General features: G+C 39.5%; 1 long non-coding RNA gene across 1 annotated transcript; it reads right to left on the reverse strand.

Moving 5' to 3' along the window:
• Nucleotides 1-2,512: 2,512 nt before the first annotated feature.
• Nucleotides 2,513-11,607, reverse strand: LOC127680011 (uncharacterized). Its single transcript, XR_007976926.1, has 2 exons — nt 11,536-11,607; nt 2,513-3,284 (listed from the first exon to the last, which is right to left on the reverse strand). It is a non-coding gene; the product is annotated as an uncharacterized LOC127680011 (long non-coding RNA).
• Nucleotides 11,608-19,919: the final 8,312 nt, after the last annotated feature.

Raw genomic sequence — 19,919 nt, forward strand, 5'->3', positions numbered from 1 at the left:
GTTTTATCCTAAATTTTGAGATCTTAACATGTTTAATACTTAGTGCACATTTTATCTAGACTAGGAATAGTTAAGTGTTCAATGTCCATATGTGAATGGTGGCTACGTATTGTAAGTCTGGCCCTGGAATTTAATTTTTCATGTAGATAGCAGAAGGATGTGCTACTGGAGGAAGCTGAATGGCAGTCGGGTTTAGTAGAGGAAGTCTGTCCTATAAGGAGGAAAACCCTTTTCCGATGTGAGATTACGATCTAAAGAGGCCTTTTTTGGGTTTCCTTTCATCACTCTCCATATATGGACATATTTTATTGAGGTGCAACCTCAGGTAGTCCAAGAATAACACACACACATAAAAAATATTTTCTATGATTCTAAGTGAGACCTTTAGGCACTTATGACAAATACTATATAAATTAAGAAATTAAAAGAATAATATGACTTATGATTGCGTTTACATTTAACGACTCCAATATTTACAAACACAATCTCCTTGTATTGTACTTACATTTCATAGAATGTTATTAGCAAAATTGTCCTTACTTACCTGTGTAATCAATCAGTAAACTTTCTCAACATAGATTTATTTTATGGCATATATTTGTTGAACAAATCAACGGGTTTCATTAAGACATTTTCAAGCAGGTATATCATAGGCTTTCTTCATGTCACCCTTTGGCTTGTCCACTTCCTTTTCCCAAGGATTTTCCCTTCTACCTTTATGACATGAATAAACTAAGCATATATATGTAAATATAAATGTGGATTCCACATAGGAGAGAAAACATGCGGTTTTTGTCTTCCTGAATTTGGCTCATCTCACTTAACGTGATAGTTCCTGCTTTCATCAATTTTTCTATAAAATTTCATTCCAACGAATAAAATTCTATTGTGGATGTATGTCACAGTTTCATCTCTTGACAGCTAGACTGATTCTGTAACCTGCAGTTGTAAATAGCAATGGTATTCATTATCTACCATTATTTATTTAATAGTTCTTGACATTGGAAAGAATATAGAATGTCCTTTGCAGAAGTGAAATGAACTGCCGCACACAAACAGATGCTAGAGTTTGCTCCCCAGGAGCTGTGTGTGAGCTCCCTGCCCCCTTCTCGGCCAGTTCTGGCTCTCCAGGTCTTCCTCTGAGCCTCCCAGATCTCTGGCACTAATCCCAGGAGAGGAAGGAGTGGGGATGAGGCTAAGTGGATTGAAACAATAGAAAGGGGAAGAAGACAGAGTAGGCAGGGTACCTCGTGACCTTAAAATAATGAGCTGGCTTTTCCTGTGTGTCTGCTCAAGTGTCTTTAAAGACAATTCCAAAAAGGAGGCTTCAAAAATGTTGAGATAAAGACGACCTTCTTGGCTCTGGCTGAGCGCCTGCCTTCCCAGGTAGGCTGCTTTGAAGTAGCGCACACATTTGATCCTGACTGCAGTAAAGACTGTGGTATACTTGGAAGCCGGAGCTTGGGGATTAGCTCCCTCTGAACTTAAAAACCAGAACTCGTTAAAACAGCCGATAAAAGAATAATAACAAGAGACTTCCAGGCTACGAGTATGGAAAGAGTGTTTCTAGGTTCAGACAGAAATTTCCAGTTTTGATTTGTGGTGCAGCTCCGCCTCATGGCTGTGCTTAAAGAAAAACTAAAATCTCTTTTTACGGTAAGGCAATATTCTTTCACAAGCTGTGTACAGAACAATGTTCCCAAAGCTGCCCACACCCTGGCTCTGAAGGCAGCAGATGTGTTACCCTTCTAAACTGAGATTGTTCAAACTTAATTTTTTTTTCCTAGGTTTTTCGAGACAGGGTTTCTCTATGTAGCCCTGGATCTTACTCTGGAGACCAGGCTGGCCTTGAACTCAGAAATCCACCTGCCTCTGCCTTCCAAGTGCTGGGGATCTTGAGATGGACAGATTGTTTTCTGTTATCCAGATCAATTGAATGAGTCACAGACGTTCTTTTAAGAGAGAGGCAAGAAACTCAGAGTTGTGAAAGCAGAGGCCGGGGAGTTCTAGTGAGTGATTTCAGGAAGAAGGGGTTGAGCTCAGCCTTCTAAAGCCCAGGAGGCAAAGCAGCACTCCCCCACATACATTCCAGAACCAGAGGATAGTAAGTTTATGATGCTCTAAATATTACACCAGTTGATACTGATACCACTGTCAATTAAAAACAACAGAAACCTACCAAGCATTCCTTGGCATTAGAGGGCCTCTCTATAACATAAGGGATCATACAGTTTCCTTATATCTGGAAGGATTGTTAAGTTGTTCTAATTAAATGTTTTCAAGGGATGTTTGATAGAACGCTATAGGAAGGTTTGTAGTAGCTACCGTTTTAGTCAAATGAAGAATTGTCAGGAAGCCCCAACTCCAAACAAGAAGCAAGTCTAGTGCACAAGGAGTGGGGCCAACATGGAGTGAAACTCAGAGACACATGAGCAGTTTGAAAATGTTATCTCCAAAACATCTCCTTAGTAATCCATTTCCATTATGACCCTCTAAATGCAACACACTGCTATGTTTTGAATGGTCTTTTAATGGCCCTCTTCCTACTCACCATTGTTAAGAGCACTTACAGTAATGCTTTTACGTGTCTTGGAAAATATTCAAACTTCAGTAAACACAAAGAATGTTACAACAAACAACAGTATGCTCATTAGCCAGGGTTAGCAAGTTGTGGCTATTTTGTCTTGGCAGATATAAATGGCCGTATAAATATGGTGACAGCAAGGCACACTGGTGTGCACCTGTAACTCAGCATTTGGAGGGCAAGGACAGAAGGACCACAAGTTCAAGACTAGTCTGGGTTACATGAGGGAGATTTTTTTTGTTGTGGTTTTTGATTTTTTTTAAACTTTAAATTTATTTATTTACAATTCAGCCATTGCCCCGCCAACCCTCCTCCCACAATTCCTCACCTCATTCCCCCTGTCCCCGAGAGGATGCTCTCCAACCACCAGGACTCCGCCCTCTCTGGGGCCTCAAGTCTCTCCAGGACTGGAGCATCTTCTACAGGCAGTCCTCTGCTGTATATGTGTTGGGGGCCTTGGATCAGCGCATGTATGATGTCTGGTTGGTGGCTCAGTCCCTGGGAGCTCCCAGGGGTCTGTGTGAGTTGAGACAGCTGGTCTTCCTATGGAATCACCCTTCTCATCTGCTTCTTCAATCCATCCCTTAATTCAACCATAGAGATCCCCGACTTCTGTCCAGTAGTTGGGTGTAAGTATCTACTTCTGTCTCAGTCAACTGCTTGTTGGTCCTCTCAGAGAACAGTCATGCTTGGTTCCTTCCTGTAAGCACAACGTAGTATCATCAATAGTGTCAGGCCCATTTGGTGTCTCCCCATGAGGTGGATCTCCAGTTGGTCTGGTCACTGGATCACCTTTTCCTCAGTCTCTTCTCTGTCTTTGTCCCTGCAGTTCTCTTTAGACAAGAACACTTCTGTCTAAAAGTCAGAAATTTTGACTGTGGTTTGGTAACACCATCACTCCTCTCAAGACCCTGTCTATCTACTGAAGGTAGACTCTTCAAGTTCCCCCTTCCCCTTGGTGGGCACTTCATCTAAGGTCACTCCCATTGAATCTGAGAGTCACCTCACAGAAGACTGTTTTTTTTTGTTGTTGTTTTTTTTTAAAGCAGATATTACAAATCAGATACATTTCTCTTCCCAGTCTCAAAGTCAGCAATTAGTAATTTCCTTAGATTTGGTGGGTTTTTTCCAAGATTTTTTGCAATCATATATATGCATATCGACAAAGTAAGAATTGTTTTATCTTTTTTTTTTTTACCCCCACTCGATACTACTTCAATGAATGCTAGTTTGTTGTTTTGTGTATTTGAACTGCCCTGTTGTATCACATGATAGATGACCTACAGGTGACTTCTTTAAATTGTCCTATTAATTGGCATTTAAGTCGCTTCATATTTCCTGTCTGCGGTGCTCTGGTGCCTCCCCTGCCTCCGTACACACCTTTTATAAAGGTCTGTACACTGCTGAGCTCACACGGAATGCAGGCCTTCCATCTAGCCTCCCTCCACAGGCTGTGCTGAACCTGCCGTTTTCAAACTTTGAAAACATGTTGTTTTAACCTGGTTCTTGGGTGACTGTTGAGCACCCAGCACTGTCTCGCATCAGGACTGCACATTCTTTTCCTTCCTCTATGTGTTGCCAACTTTATGACTTTTTTCCCCCAGAGGTTTTCTTATCACAGTTTTTTTAATATTTATAATTTATTTGTATTTTCTGTGCATTGCTGTTTTGCCTCCATGTATGTCTGTGTGAGGGCGTCACAAGTCCTGGAACTGCTGGGAATTGAACCCGGGTCCTCTGGAAGAGCAGCCACTTAACCACTTAACCCTTAACCACAGAGCCCAATCTCCAGCCTTTTCTTATCACAGTTTTATATTCTGAGCCTATATGTTATTTGTTGCAAATACCTTTTCTCAGTCCGATCCATTATCTTTCAATAAGGTAGTATTTGCCATCAACTTTTGAGCAAAAGTGGTGGTTTTGTTTTTGTATTTTTTGAATTTAAGTTTCTTCATACAGTATTTTTTGGTATCTTCTTTCCTATTTTCATAACTTCTCATAGGTTCTCACCAATCCACTATCAATTAAGCTACATGTTCTTAAAGGAATATCTTACGAACACAAATTAGGGACTGGGACAATGCCTAATGGATAAAGCACTTGCCTGAGGACCTGAGTTTGGATCCCCATGTAAAAGCCAGATGCAGTATTTAAATACCTGTGAACCCAGCATTCAACTACAGCACGAAGGAGAGTGGAAACAGGAGAATTAACCTAAAGGACATATGTCAGAAAGTCTGCAGTATTCAGGGGGCCAGAAGCAATAAGAAAAACCTTGTCTCAAGAAGGTGGAAAGAGAGAACCAAAAGTTGTCCTCTTACCCACACATGCTCACTGTGGTACCCGCACACCTGCATTCACACATGTCACATGCACACACATATATATACATGCACACACATGTACACATGTATACATATACGTATACATCACACATGTGCACGCATCACATCACATGCAAACACACATACAACACACATGCATGTATATCACATCCATACATATACACATACCACATACACACATATATCATGCAAACATGTACATGTACATCACACACACATACAACACACACATATGTCACACACACTAATAATAAATAATTTAAAACTGAAATTTAAATTGTAAACATACCAAAATTCAATATAGCTTGTATATATTGGTATACAATAGACTGAACTCATCTATGCTCCACAATTCCTATAATATTTTGCACATGGTGACAAACATGAATGAGTATTTGTTGGATAAGTGACTAGCCTATATTTCAATGCTAGAGATTGAACCCAGGGCCCCAGGTCATCTTAAACATACACTAACACTGTGCTACACCCCCAACCCAATGATTATTTGTCTTAATGTCATAAGATTTTTGAATTAATAAGCTTTACATTCCAACTTGGTTAATTAAGATTTTAATTTTAAGGTTTTAATTTTAAGTGATCAAATCTAGATGAGCATCATGCCACTCATCATGCGGGAATGTCCTGCTTTCCAGATATACCATACGTCATAGAAGCCCTACAATCAAGTTGTGGCAACATCACAGTGCTCTTTTGGGTTTCAGAGGAATGTAAATATATAGCAGGATAGTTAAGACCCTTGAGCTGGGTGTGCAGTCCAGGCATGGAGTGCTAGTACTTGTGAGGTAGTGACAGGAGGAGCTCAAGGACATGCCAGCTACATAGCAAATTCAAGGGCACCCTGAGCTAGCTACTGGAGACCTCATCTCAAGAAACAACAGAAGAAAAGCCTAGATTCTGGGGTCAATAAAGTCTGTTGTTCAGCTCTGCACCTGCCACTTGTGAGCTGAATAAACTTTTACAACAACCTTCTTTAATTCTCAATTCTAGCAGCTATAAAATAGGAAAGTAACATTTCTCTTCAGCTCAAGAAAGAGTTAATAAACTGAGGCACTGACAGTTTTTTAATGAGGTCCCAGTTCATATTTTGAGATGCAGGTTATTATATATAATTTAAAAAATTTTTAATTTTATTTTTTTCACGTGTGTCTGTGTGTGGGAATGTGCACACATGCTTGGCTTGCCTGGTGACCTCAGAGGCCAGATGAGGACATCAGATCCCCTGGAGCTGGAGTTAGAGGCAGTCACGAGCCACCTGCAGCGGGTGCTGAGAACTGAACTCGAAACCTCTAGAAGAGCAACAAGCATTCTTAACCACTGAGCCATCTCCAGCCTCCTAGACTTAAATTTCAATTGACATTTAGGTTAGTGTCAGTAGAGTAAGCAGTGCCTTTCTGCATGAGAACAAATGTCCTCACATGGTTTATTTCCTGCTGTTTGGGGTGTGGTGCTGGTTACCCAGTTGAGGTTTGCAGAGGCAAAGGCTATTATTGTGTTAGCCACTAGCCCCAATGCCATCACTAGTTCTGACCAATTATTACATAGTTTGGCAAGTTTCAAGTATTATGGTCTGAGCCTTTTATTTAAAAACATCTTGTTAACTTCCATTACCATGTCAATAGGTGGGAACAAGCCAGTATGTTTCCACTTTTCTCTAGAGTCATACAATTTTAAGTAGGTGTATTTTTATACATACTTACATATAAACAAAAGCCTTTAAAACTTATTAATTAAAAATAGTCAATATTTTCTCCATGAAATTATCTAGGCGAAATAACACATTCTTTGGGTGGAACTTGAATTTATCTTTTTAATAGTCACACAGTGTTCTAGGATTGGATAGAGAATCATCTGGTCACTGCTTCCCTGAGTGTTAGGCATCATTCCGCTCTCATTCAGCACTGTAGATGAAGCTATCACACACACCCTTGGATGTCCTTATTTACTGATACATTTAGTTCTCTGGGATAGGTTCCGGCAAGTGGGTGGCAAGCTAGGAATTCATTTGCATTTTAAATTTTTTTGTAATGTCTTTTTTCTGTTGAAAAGGGAAGTAAAAACACTTTATAATAAAATTAAAGATTTACATGGAAAATATTTCAGATATACATGTTAAAATTGACAATTTTCATGGAAAATTAAAGAGTAAAGTGGTAGACATGTAAAACATAGCTAAATTAATTGAAATATGGGATAGAAACATTTTATGGTAGAATTGAAGATTTGTGTGGAAAATATTTCTGATAAAATTGTAGAAAAATGCAGAAAAACATGTTAGAATTGAAGATTATCATGGAAAATTTCATATAGATAATGGTAGGCATAAAAGTATTCCTAAGTTGATTGAAAGTGGAATTATAAACATTTTCTGATAAACTTGAAGATTTACATGGAAAATATTTCTGATAAAATTGAAGAAATATATAGAAAAACATGTTAAAATTAAAGATTATGATGGCAATTATATAGATAAATTCTAAGTTGATTGAAGGTGGAAAATAAACATTTTCAGATAAAATTGAAGATTTACATGGAAAATATTTCTAGTAAAATTCAAGAAATATAGACATGTTAAAATTGACTATTTCATGGAAAATTTTACATATAAAATGGTAGATATAAAAATTCTAAATTACACCAGTCAGAATGGTTAAGATTAAAAATTCAGGAGACAGCAGGTGTTGGAGAGGGTGTGGAGAAAGAGGAACACTCCTCCACTGCTGGTGGGGTTGCAAATTGGTACAACCACTCTGGAAATCAGTCTGGCGGTTCCTCCGAAAACTGGGCACCTCACTTCCAGAAGATCCTGCTATACCACTCCTGGGCATATACCCAGAGGATTCCCCACCATGTAATAAGGATACATGCTCTACTATGTTCATAGCAGCCCTATTTATAATTGCCAGATGCTGGAAAGAACCCAGGTATCCCTCAACAGAAGAGTGGATACAAAAAATGTGGTATATCTACACAATGGAGTACTATTCAGCCATTAGAAACAATGAATTCATGAAATTCTTAGGCAAATGGATGGAGCTAGAGAACATCATACTAAGTGAGGTAACCCAGACTCAAAAGGTGAATCATGGTATACACTCACTAATAAGTGGTTATTAACCTAGAAAACTGGAATACCCAAAACATAATCCACACATCAAATGAGATACAAGAAGAAAGCAGGAGTGGTCCCTGGTTCTGGAAAGACTCAGTGAAACAGTATTTGGCAAAACCAGAACGGGGAACTGGGAAGGGGTGGGAGGGAGGACAGGGGAAGAGAAGGGGGCTTACGGGACTTTCGGGGAGTGGGGGGGGGCTAGAAAAGGGGAAATCATTTGAAATGTAAATAAATTATATCGAATAAAAAAAAGAATGAAAAAAAAAACAAAAAACAAAAAAAAACAAAAAAAAAATCTAAATTAATTGAAGGTGGAATTAAAAACATTTGTGATAAAATTAAAGATTTACATTGAAAACATTTCTGATAAAATAGAGGAGGTATATAGAAAGACATATTAAGATTGAAGATTATCTTGAAAAATAATGCAGATAAAATGATAGACATAAAAACATTACTAAATTAATTAAAAGGGGAATTACAAACATTTTCAGATAAAATTGAAGATTTACATGAGAAATATTTCATTAGTCTGTGTCTTTTTATTGGGGAGTTGAGTCCATTGTTGTTAAGAGATATTAGGGAATACTGATTGTCGCTTCCTGTTATTTTTATGTTTGTGTGGGTATCTTCTTTTGGGTTTGATGGAAGATACTTTCTTGCTTTTTCTAGGGTGTAGTTTCCCTCCTTGTCTTGGGATTTTCCATCAATTATCCTTTATAGGGCTGGATTTGTGGACAGATATTGTGTAAATCTGGGCTGGCATTTGTGTTCTCTTAGGGTCTGAATAAGGTTTGCCCAGATCTTCTAGCTTTCATCATCTCTGGTGAGAAGTCTGGTGTGATTCTGATAGGTCTGGCTTTATAAGTTACTTGCCCTTTTTCCCTTACTGCTTTTAATATTCTTTCTTTGTTTACTGAATTTGGTGTTTTGATTATTACGTGCCGAGAGGATTTTCTGTTCTGGTCCAGTCTGTTTGGAATTCTGAAGGCTTCTTGTATGCTCACGGGCATCTCTTTCTCTAGGTTAGGGAAGTTTTTTTCTACAATTTTGTTGAAGATATTCACTGGCCCTTTAAGTTGGAAATCTTTGCTCTTGTCTATACCTATAATCCTTAGGTTTGGTTTTCTCATTGTGCCCTGGAGTTCCTGGATGTTTTGGGTTACCAGCTTCATACATTTTGCCTTTTCTTTGACTGTTGAGTCAATGTTTTCTATGTTATCTTGAGCACCTGAGGTTCTTTCTTCTATCTCTTGTATTCTATTGTTGATGCTTGCATCTATGACTCCTGAATTCTTTCCAAGGTTTTCTATCTCCAGAGATGTCTCACTTTGTGATTTCTTTATTGTTTCTCTGGGAAAGGTTCCAGTGAGTGGGTAGCAAGCTAGGAATTCATTTGCATTTTTTTGAATTTTAATAGCTAATTTTAATAGCAAGATAGATCACTAGCAGCAAGAAATACAGAGAATTTGCCTTTTGTAGAGGACGTTGCTCACACACAACAGTCACATGGTAATAGTAACAGTAAATGATGGACGCTAAGGAAGTCTCAAACAAAGACGCATTCCATTGGGAGACATCCTCCTTTTTAATTACTGTAACTAGGAAGTGAGGTTAGGCAGGGGGATGGGGCCGGGGCCGGGGACTTGAGGAAGAAAGATTACAGAAATAGAAACGTTCCCAAGTTCACTTTCATCTAGAGCTGGCTTTCCCTCCATGGGACGGCTGTCCTGTGACAGGATGTCGGAGCATTTTGGTAAGACACAGTCACTAGCCACTGCACACTTTTCCTTTCAGATTCCTCAGCTTCTTTTAGCTAGTTTTGTCTTGTGCAGCACACAGGCACATCCCACCAAAGCATCTCCAGCCTTTCGGCAGCGGCAAGCCAAGGAGGGCCTGGTTCTAAGGATGCAGGTTCAGATGATGCTGACGCGTGGATGCTCCAGAGCTCATGGCCCACTTTGCACATTTACAGTGTGTAAGAGGCAGGGTAAAATATGATTGGTGAGGCATTGTGGAGCAGACCTGTAAGCCCAGGACTATGGCGGCTGAGACTTGAAATCACAAGTTCAAGGCTAGCTTAATCTACATAGAATTTGAGACATTTTTGTCTCAAAAAATAAAAGTTATAAAATGCCATAGATTGGGATAATTTTAAAAAGCCTTCTAAAAGATAATTATCAGGCAATTTGTGTCAAAAGGAAAAACACTAACAGAGGCTAATTATATTGTAAAACATCTCCATTAGTAATTTGTATTAGGAAATACTGGTTTTCTGCAAAATAAATAATAAAGATTAATACAATCTGCACATTTGTTTTAAAAAATAGACAGCCTATTATGGTGATGTGGCTGAAAGCCAGCCTGGCTTCCTCAGTAAGACTATATCTTTAAAAAGGTGACTGTTTAAAATTGGCTAACAACCGAGTGGTAGTGGCGCACACCTTTAACACCTTTAATCCCAGCACTTGGGAGGCAGAGGCAGGCGGATTTCTGAGTTCCAGGCCAGCCTGGTCTACAGAGTGAGTTCCAGGACAGCCAGGGCTACACAGAGAAACCCTGTCTCGGGGGGGGGGGGGAAGTAAAATTGGCTAACAGGAAGTTTTTAAAGATGCTACAAACAAAACTGTCAGACTCTTCTTCACTTCCCTAGATGAGAAGCTTGATTAATTAGTGGCCAGTAAACTAATTTTAAAAACACCATAAAGATAAAATCTGAAACAAAGCACATATAAACTTATAAATAACAAGAATAATTCAAGCTATTCTACCAATATGAATATGAAAATATGCTTTGAACATAAATTTCTTTATGTGTTATTAAGCTACTGTCTCAGTACGTGGGGAAACTGAGGAAGTGAGAAGGTTGCTTTCATTTTCTTTTGCATCACAATTACTGTCCTGAGTGAGGATATCTTTGAACACATTTATTTATATATGTTTTTAAGAGAGTCTTGGTAGCTTTTGAAATGATTAAACAGACAGTTTAACTAATTATTTTACAAACATGAATTCAATTTAAGTGGGTAGAATGTTCATAAAAGGTAAAGAAACCCTTCCTTAAATCCTGTGAAAGTGTTCTTTTTCCTTAACACAGGTTGGCTCTTGTCATCAGTTCTCAGTTTGTTCACACCCTGGGCCTGGTCTTTCTCAGGCTGCCATTGCACTGAATAGGAAAAGAAGGCAGACCCTGGCATCCTTTACATCATGGAACTAAGAAGTGCCTATCTCTTCTCTGAAGTCTAAATCTTCAAAGAGAGTAACGGCTAGAATAATTTAAACCCTCAAGCAAGGAAACACACAGAGGCAATCAACAACATTGCCCTATGATTGGAAGAAGAAAATCATTAGAATTACAACTAATAAATACATGTAAATGGTTCATAAGATCTATCAAAGTTCCAAGTAGGTTCTCAATTATTTGGAGAGTTTTCTGGGCATGGGGGTGCCTGGGAAACCCAAAGATTCCTTACCAGAGACAAATTCAGCATGAACCAAGCCTGCTCCTCTCCAGCTGACTCTTGTTCTGGCAAAGCAGAGCCTGATGGCTGTGTGCTATTTATACTTTGTACTTAAAGAGAAACCAAAACAGACAAGCTATTAAAGTTCCTCTTGCATAATAAACTTCTATAGAGGAGCTTATCATTTGTGAATAAGTCAATTGTGTAGTAGAAAGGTTACAGAACCCAGAACTCTTCAATGTCTTTTACACCCCAGTTCTGTCATGTGCAATGTAATAGCTGAGAAACGTTAATGGTCTTCTTGTTCTTACAATGATGTTTCCATTTTTGTTACCGCATTGAAGAACGTTAAATATTTACATTTAGAAAGCCATAAAATTACTAGGCATAGATTGTAGAGCTTATGAAAATTGGAGAGGTGGCAATGGGGTGAGGGGTGGGTGTGGGGGACAGAGAAGAAAGGGAGGGAAGGAAGGAGGAAGGGAGGGAAGGAAAGAGGGAAGAATGCAGGCAGGGAGGGAAGGGATAGAGAGAGAGACAATAAAGAGAGACAGAAAGTAGATATAGTGGCTCACACCTGTAATCCTAGGCAGGACTGCCACGAGTACAAGGCTAGTGCAAGCCAGCAAGCTACGTAGTCCCCATATAGTCTGGGTTATAGAGTGAGACTTTATTTCAAACACACACACACACACACACACACACACATACACACACAGAGAGAGAGACAGAGAGAGACAGAGAGAGAGACAGACAGAGAGAGACAGAGAGAGAGAGAGAGAGAGCGAGAGAGAGAGAGCAGGAAGCCTGGAAAGTATTTTAAGTTTCTTTCTGCTTTCTACCCAACATTTGGATCTGCCTTGCCTGCTACAGTGGCCTCAGCTCTTGTTGCCTTCAGCCATTTTTCCTGTGTTGAGTTCACACTGAAAGCCCACAACAGCTTTCAGGGTTTGGTGGACAGTGAGCAGTTCCTGAACTTTCTGCGTGAGTAGTGTTCAACCCATGGTGTGTTCCCTTAGCAACTCTCAAGAAACCCTCGGAGAGCTTGCAGTGCTTAAATCTTTCACTCCCTTCCTTGTTTTCAATAAGGACTCATTGAAGATAAACCACTCTCTGTGATCTTGGGTGTTATTTATGGAATGTTTCTTCATAGAACAGGAATGGGACTTGCTATCTTTCGAGGTTGTGGAAGATTAAGATAATGCAGCAGTGCCCGTCCTGGGTTCTGAGAGAAATGACTTCTTACTCTGTTGTAAACTGGTTTCTGAAAACTACAGGGTGAGTGGAATGCTTTTAGGATAACCCTGAAAACCTAGTGTTAGCCTATCATGAAGGTTTCTTTGTGCCAACAAATGTCTCATAACTAACCATCAGCTGTGAGTATTCATATCTAGGAAATAGGAACATTTTCTGCTTATGATGCTAAGAGGTTTTCATAGTCAGATGCTTGAAATGCTACCATTTAAGATCATGAGAGATTCCCAAGCCCAGTGAGAATTTCAGATGTTTATATCATGGCTATATTTGCTATATTTTGGTTCCACCCTTCAGCTCCAGGCATTAATTTCTAAGATTTTGCATGCTGTCAGACTTAATTGTTTGAAAACTTCTTTGAGTTGACAATGTATAAAGCTATTTTTATATGATTATAATCCCAGATAGAATTGTACTGTTGCATAAAAAATCTGCTGTGTTCTGTCTGTTTAGTATTTATTCCCCAAGCCCTGGCAACCACTGGTCCTTTTGCTATCATTGTAATAGTTTTCATGCCACTATAGTTTTTCTTTCCCAGAATGCTGTGTAACTGGAATCATCGGGCTTCTTTTTTCATATGGTCCTATGTTTTTAAGAGTCATCTACATTTCTGCACAGCTTAATACCTCATCCTTTGTATCACTGGATAGTATTTCATTGGATGGATGTCTTTGAATGCTTTTCTTATCTACTTTCTGTTGCTGTAATAGGGGCCAGGACTAAAAACAACTTAGGGGAGGAAAGGATTTATTTCAGTTTACAGGTTCAAAGTCCATCACAGAGGGAGACCAGGGAAGGAGCTCAAGGCAGGTGCTTGAAACAGAAACTAAAGTGACACAGATGTCAGAGAGTTGTTCACTGACTAGGTCAGATACAGCCAGATTTCTTATATAGACCATGCCCGCTACCACAGTGGGATGGATCCTTAGACATCAATTATCAGTTACAAAAATGCCCCACAGACATACCTATGGACCAGGCAGATGGAAGCAATGTCTCAATTGAGGTTCTCTCTCCCCATCACAGACATTTACACATGTTCTTCTTTCATGCATAGGACATCATGCAAACTTATTTTTACATGTTGTCTTTGTTTCTGTCTCTCTGGCTGGTTTTGTAAGCATCTGCTTTTGCCTTGGTGGAAACATCTGTGTTGGCTGCCTGCTGAGGAGTGGTCTACCTGTCTGCTAAGGAGACGAATATCTGAAGGCCCAGTTGCTCTGCTGACCGGGACCTTACCTCTTCAGAGGTCCCTATTTGGAGGGAATATTGCCAGTCATCAGTGAGCCGGAAAGGGCAGAGGGGACCCAGTTTAAATTCAATTCCAAACTTTAGCCTAATCCTATTACCTGGGCTGTATGGACCCAGAAAACCCCACTTTACTACCTAACAAAGAAGGCCCTCTCTCTTTGGAAGCCTCTGTGAAATAACACACACCCACGAGGCACATTGTCTTGCCTTGTGTTTTATGTAAATAGAATGATACAATTCGACCTGCTATGTCTAGATTATTTTCCTTAGCCTCGTGTTTTTAAGGTCCATCTGTGAAGTGCATATACCAGCATTTTATTTTTAACTGCAAAATAATACTCCACTGTATAAAGACAACATTTTGTTTGTTACTTGGTGGTGGTTTGGAAAGTTTTGCATTTTAGGGTTCATTGCAACAGTGCTATATATTCTGTGGACATGTTTTATATTCCCTGGATACATATCAGGGAATAGAATTTCTAGATTATATAGTAATTCTGTGCTTAACCATCTGTGCTCCCATCACGGGAAAAACTTCAAGCAATACGTGAAGGCTCCAATACACCATGTCTGCGTGGCGCTATTCACCATTTCATGACAGCCATTCTATCATGTGTAACATGCCATTTTATCTAGCTAGTGTTAACATACAGCCACTTTAAACCCTACCTTATCCCATCGCTTCCCTTCACACGTGGCTACTAATTCATGATGCTTGAGGCCTCTTCTGCTTTCCCCTGATCTCTGACTGGTAGCATTTCTGTCTAGAAGTCAACTGCGCTGGGAGTTTCTTGCTTCCAAAGGTTTGCAGTTTCTCTTCTCTTTCATTTTCTTTGCTTTGTTTGCTTTATGGCCTCCAATTCTTTTCCCCTTATCTTAGTGGATTTTTTAAGAGGGAAAAGTAAATAAAACAAAATTAACATTACCTGTCTCAAGTGGAAGTTTACTTATATTACTATTTGCATTGTAAACTAGTTCTTTAGTTTTATTTGTTAGGAGGCTGAGGCAGAACAAATACTTCCTGTTGATGAAGGAGGTTTTGGCGCAAAAGGCACACACTGGCTCTCCTCTCGCTCATGGCGGCCCTTTCCTCTGGGACCACTGACTTTTTTTTTTTTTTATTTACATTTTTTTATTTATTTACATTTCAAATGATTTCCCCTTTTCTAGCCCCCCCCCCACTCCCCGAAAGTCCCGTAAGCCCCCTTCTCTTCCCCTGTCCTCCCTCCCACCCCTTCCCAGTTCCCCGTTCTGGTTTTGCCAAATACTGTTTCACTGAGTCTTTCCAGAACCAGGGACCACTCCTGCTTTCTTCTTGTATCTCATTTGATGTGTGGATTATGTTTTGGGTATTCCAGTTTTCTAGGTTAATAACCACTTATTAGTGAGTGCATACCATGATTCACCTTTTGAGTCTGGGTTACCTCACTTAGTATGATGTTCTCTAGCTCCATCCATTTGCCTAAGAATTTCATGAATTCATTGTTTCTAATGGCTGAATAGTACTCCATTGTGTAGATATACCACATTTTTTGTATCCACTCTTCTGTTGAGGGATACCTGGGTTCTTTCCAGCATCTGGCAATTATAAATAGGGCTGCTATGAACATAGTAGAGCATGTATCCTTATTACATGGTGGGGAATCCTCTGGGTATATGCCCAGGAGTGGTATAGCAGGATCTTCTGGAAGTGAGGTGCCCAGTTTTCGGAGGAACCGCCAGACTGATTTTCAGAGTGGTTGTACCAATTTGCAACCCCACCAGCAGTGGAGGAGTGTTCCTCTTTCTCCGCACCCTCTCCAACACCTGCTGTCTCCTGAATTTTTAATCTTAGCCATTCTGACTGGTGTAAGATGAAATCTTAGGGTTGTTTTGATTTGCATTTCCCTAATGACTAATGAAGTTGAGCATTTTTTAAGATGCTTCTCCGCCATCCGAAGTTCTTCAGGTGAGAATTCTTTGTTTAACTCTGTACCCCATTTTTTAATAGGGTTGTTCGGTTTTCTGGAGTCTAACTTCTTGAGTTCTTTATATATATTGGATATTAGCCCTCTATCTGATGTAGGATTGGTGAAGATCTTTTCCCAATTTGTTGGTTGCCGATCTGTCCTCTTGATGGTGTCCTTTGCCTTACAGAAACTCTGTAACCTTATGAGGTCCCATTTGTCAATTCTTGCTCTTAGAGCATACGCTATGACCACTGACTTTTTATATGAATGGAGGTGGTGTTGCTTTCATCTTTTATAGTCACTGGTCACTCGGCTCTGCGCAACTGATGACCATTAACTTCATTTTAAATGCTTTAACAGAATAGTAATATTCATTTCTTCCTTCTTTTCCTCTTTCTTTCCTTCCTTTTTTCTTTCCTCCCTCCTCCTTCCCTCTTTCTCCCTCCCTCCCCCTCTTTCTTCCTCTCTCCCTGTTCTCCTTCTCTCCCTTTGTTTCTTTCTTTGTTTTTTTCTTTGTTTCTTTCTTTGTTTCTTTGTTTCTTTGTTTCTTTGTTTCTTTGTTTCTTTCTTTCTTTCTTTCTTTCTTTCTTTGTTTCTTTGTTTCTTTCTTTCTTCCTTCCTTTCTTTCTTTCTTTCTTTCTTTCTTTCTTTCTTTCTTTCTTTCTTTCTTTCTTTCTTTCTTTCTTTCTTTCTTTCTTTCTTTCTTTCTTTCTTTCTTTCTTTTCTTCCCTCCTTCTCCAAGCAGTGTGCTGAACACTGTGCCTACACTATCTCATTTGGTGTTTTCACGGGTTCATGAGACAAGTACTATCAGAATAACATTACACAAGGAGGCTGAGCCCCTAGTATCTTGTGGAACACGATAGGGAAGGGTGGGAATGGACACATGTGTCTAGTTTTTCACATTCCAGGCCTTTCTTTCTTACTAGAGTTCTATACTGTGCTTCCTGGGAGAACATAGTTTTGTTCAGCTTACAGGCTGGGCAGTTTGGCTAACTCTGCCAGGGCCCTGTGCTTACAGATTATTTATTTCAATTTAACATTTCAAATTAAACACATATAAAGGGTTCAATACATTTTCCTTAGATGTAAATTCTCTGGGTTGCTTTTGTTCTTCCTGTTTTGTTGAGATAGTCTCATTGTGACACCCAGGCTGCCCTGGAACTCTGATCCTTCTGCCTGAGCCTCTGAGTGTGGGGTTACAAGTGTGCAGCACACCCCTTGCTTTGGCAGTCTGTTTTTTGTTTGTTTGTTTGTTTTGAGTCAGGTTAACGGCTACAGTATTATTATTAACGTGTAGCTAGAGTGCAGATCATATTGGCAATTCAAATTGGACTTGACAGCAGAAAATGGCAGTACAGGCTCCATGTTCCTACTTAGGGATTTTGCCAAATATAAGAGGAGGAAAACTCTCTTTAAGAAAAGTTAGCTTCTAATTTGGGTGTCTGTTAGATTCCCCATTTCAACTGTCCCTTTATCTCAGCATTCAAGGGGAGGAGCTGATGGCTATCTTGGGAGCACTATGTTTTTGAGGACACTCCACACAGCCTAAGTGCTCCAGGTTCAAGGTTGTTTTCCTTCCCCACACTTTGTCCCTCTCACTGAAGTGATAGCCAGCAGAGAGAACTGTTAAGACAAAGGGAGAAGTTGCCATAACTCCAGGAGGGTGGGATGTCTTGTGGGAAATTAGCCTGGATGTGACAGGAAAAGAGAGGAGGCTATTGTACCTACAGTGCAGAGTGTAAAGGGCGGCGGCCCCAGATAAAACTGGGGAGCTTGGCAGGATGCTCTCTATAGACAGTTCATAACAGAACTGGTGAGTCATGAAAGGCAGGAGACTTCCCTGTGGTCTGACACAGTCTCCTTCTTAGTTTCCTCCTGAAATCAAAGGGAAGGGTCTTTGATTTGGACAGGGTCTCTAGAAGTTTGGGATGGTATTTAGTCCTCAGAGGCATGCTTTTTAGCTATTCTTAACTGAGACAAACCTGTATTTCTAAGTAGCTTGGTGGTGATATCTCCAGAATCATGTATGGACACATACATATGGATATTATAAATCCTATGGCAAAATTGGACTATCATTAGGGAAGCTTTCCCTGACATGTAAGCTATCAGTCTAACAACACAGAACAGAACAAACCCCTACGTGTTCAGTGACTGAGATGTCTTCATCTACTTTTGCAAGTATCAGAATAAACTCCAGCCCAAAACATCTTCATGTTGCTGTATTTCACGCTGCAGCTCTGAAGTATTTATGAAAGTAGCTGCAGGAGGTAGAATTTGAAGCAGAATCGTTATTATGCGGAAGCTTATAGTCATTGTTATGAAGAAAGGATTGGGAGGCAAGTATTCTGCCTCAAGAGGCCAGGTGCTACATCAGACCGACTCAACTTTGCCAAATGTGTGAGTTGTGCTCAATGAGGGTGATGGTGAGAGTGATCACTGTCAGGCATTGCGTTAGTGCTTTATAATGGTTTGCACAATAGCATCCTAGGACCAGCTCGGGGCTCCTCCTTTTAGCCCACCCTCTAGTGCTTATTAAAATCAATTTATCGTCTTCGTATTTCCAAGTCTCCCTAACTTTAATTTTTTTTAAAGATTTATTTATTTTATGGGTGTTTTGCCTACAAGTATATCTGTGCACCACATGAATGACTACTGCCCACTGAGGCCAGAAGAAGATGTCAGACCTCTAGGACCAAAGTTATGGATGGTTCTGAGCCACCTGTCCAGGTCCTCTGCAAGAATAAGGGCTTAAACACTGAGCTGTCTTTCCAACCTCAATTCTCGTCAGCACCGATGCTGCTCTGCCTGTGTTCCCCTTTGCAAGGTGGTCGTTCAAATGAAGGTAAAATAAAGGAGTATAAGAAGTTTGTTGTGTTAAACACCAATAGCAAAAACCAGTCCTCATAAGTAATATTAAGTTTTCCAAGTAAGGATACCGAACTCCGAAGACAGCAATATTTAACAGGGATCAATGGATCAACTTAGCAAGATAAATGACAAATGCAAATTCCTAAGTTTGAATAAATTTACACAACAACTTACAAAGCACATGAGAAATTGTTACAACCAAAGAAATAACAGGAGTCTATAGTTAGAGGTGGGACCTTTAATTTTCTGCCCTTGTAAATTGGAAACATGAAACATGGAGGTGAAGTCTGTATGGTCTAGAGGAGCACACAGTGAAGCAGCCAAGGCAAACAGAAGATTCCAGAGCATTTCCTTGTCAATGGAGTTGGAGCATTGACCAAGAGGGATCACACTCTGGAGCAAAAAACAAACCTTAACAAGTTTAAAATAGCTAAAGCATTCAGTTCATATCCCCTAATCATACCAGTGCTGAACTAGAAATCATTTACCCAAATTGGTCTGAAAAATCCCTAGCATTTTGGAAACTAAACACATTTCTAAATTAATGAGATAAAGGGGAATTTTGAATTAAATGCATAATAAAATTAAACATTTCAAAATTTATGGGTGGAACAAAAGGAATTCTCCCTTTATCTATTAATAATTTTTGGAAATTAAAATAGAATTACATCATTTTCTCCTCTCTTATATGTATATGTACGTATATATATATATATGTGTGTGTGTGTGTGTGTGTGTGTGTAATACACACACATTAAATACACACACACACACACACACACACACACACACACACACACACACACAACCTGCTCAGTCTGTATAATGTTACTTGTAAGTATATTTCAGGACTGATAGCTTGGTATTGGATAAATGGATAATTGGTAATTGGGAGGCTTTTCTTGAGGAAAGACTATTTTTCTCACTCTCCACATTCCATAGTTGCTATTACTTCTTGGTCTATAGGTAAAGACCCATGAGATTCATCTTTCATTTTAGGATGTTAATTGCCATCATCCTTGTTCAGGTCTTGTTTAGGCTGTTATGTTGACATATAGCATTATGTTA

The sequence above is a fragment of the Apodemus sylvaticus genome, chromosome 3 (assembly GCF_947179515.1).
Source record: "Apodemus sylvaticus chromosome 3, mApoSyl1.1, whole genome shotgun sequence".
Taxonomy (NCBI): Eukaryota; Metazoa; Chordata; class Mammalia; order Rodentia; family Muridae; genus Apodemus; species Apodemus sylvaticus.